This window comes from Bison bison, unplaced genomic scaffold, assembly GCF_000754665.1.
Source record: "Bison bison bison isolate TAMUID 2011002044 unplaced genomic scaffold, Bison_UMD1.0 scf7180017864280, whole genome shotgun sequence".
Lineage (NCBI taxonomy): Eukaryota > Metazoa > Chordata > Mammalia > Artiodactyla > Bovidae > Bison > Bison bison.
This window is the reverse complement of record NW_011494852.1, coordinates 578614-579425: the sequence shown is the minus strand read 5'-3', so window position 1 is coordinate 579425 and position 812 is coordinate 578614.

Genomic DNA, 812 nt, shown 5'->3' with positions numbered 1-812 from the left:
CCCCCCCCCTGCCTCTGGAGAGGAGCAGGGTCCGGCGGAGGAATGCAATCTTGCCTTGTTCGCCCAGCACCCTGTTTGTTTCCCGCACAGAACAATGACCTCTCGTGAGCCCGTGCTTTCCAACCTCACCGAGGGTTACTGTGCAGCCCTGATTCCTCCCCTGATTATCTTGAAGCCTGTCAAGCTGTAAGGTTCTCCCTCCGCTCTCTGCTCTTTCTTCCTAATAGACATGAAACAGTCCAGTCAATAATATTTTACTTGTCTTCCCACTGCGTGTCTCTTCTTCTGATCAGTTTAGGCGGGTTTGACTGCAGAAAGTCAGAAGGGAGGTTAAGATCTGAAAAGTTCAGCCAAATGTTATCAGCCTCAGAGATGTTGCTAAGGGAGAGGCCCCCCAGCCCTTGGCGACCGGAGCCAATAATAGCTGCGATGCACTGATAGCGTCAACGCCTGTCAGAGATCCAGGCGTTTGCGGTTCGTCTGTAAACGCAAACACCTGTATCCAGTCAAGCTATGATGGTTATCCTCTCTTTGCCTGTCATTCCCTTCGGTTCCTTGAAGGGGCTGCCAGGATGTTCTAAGCTGTGAGTTGATTTATAAAGTGAAGGATCTCTCCGAAACTTTGGCATGGACGGGGAAATTGACTAAACGCACCTCTCCTCCAGGGGGTGACGTGGCCTTTTGACAATGGTGAGTGAAATCGACGGTCTCCTTTTAATTACATTTTTGAACCCATGGCACCAACGGCTGAGCTGTGGGAATTGGGGGCTTAGGCAGACTTTTATTGTCTCAACATGCATTCCCCCCACCCC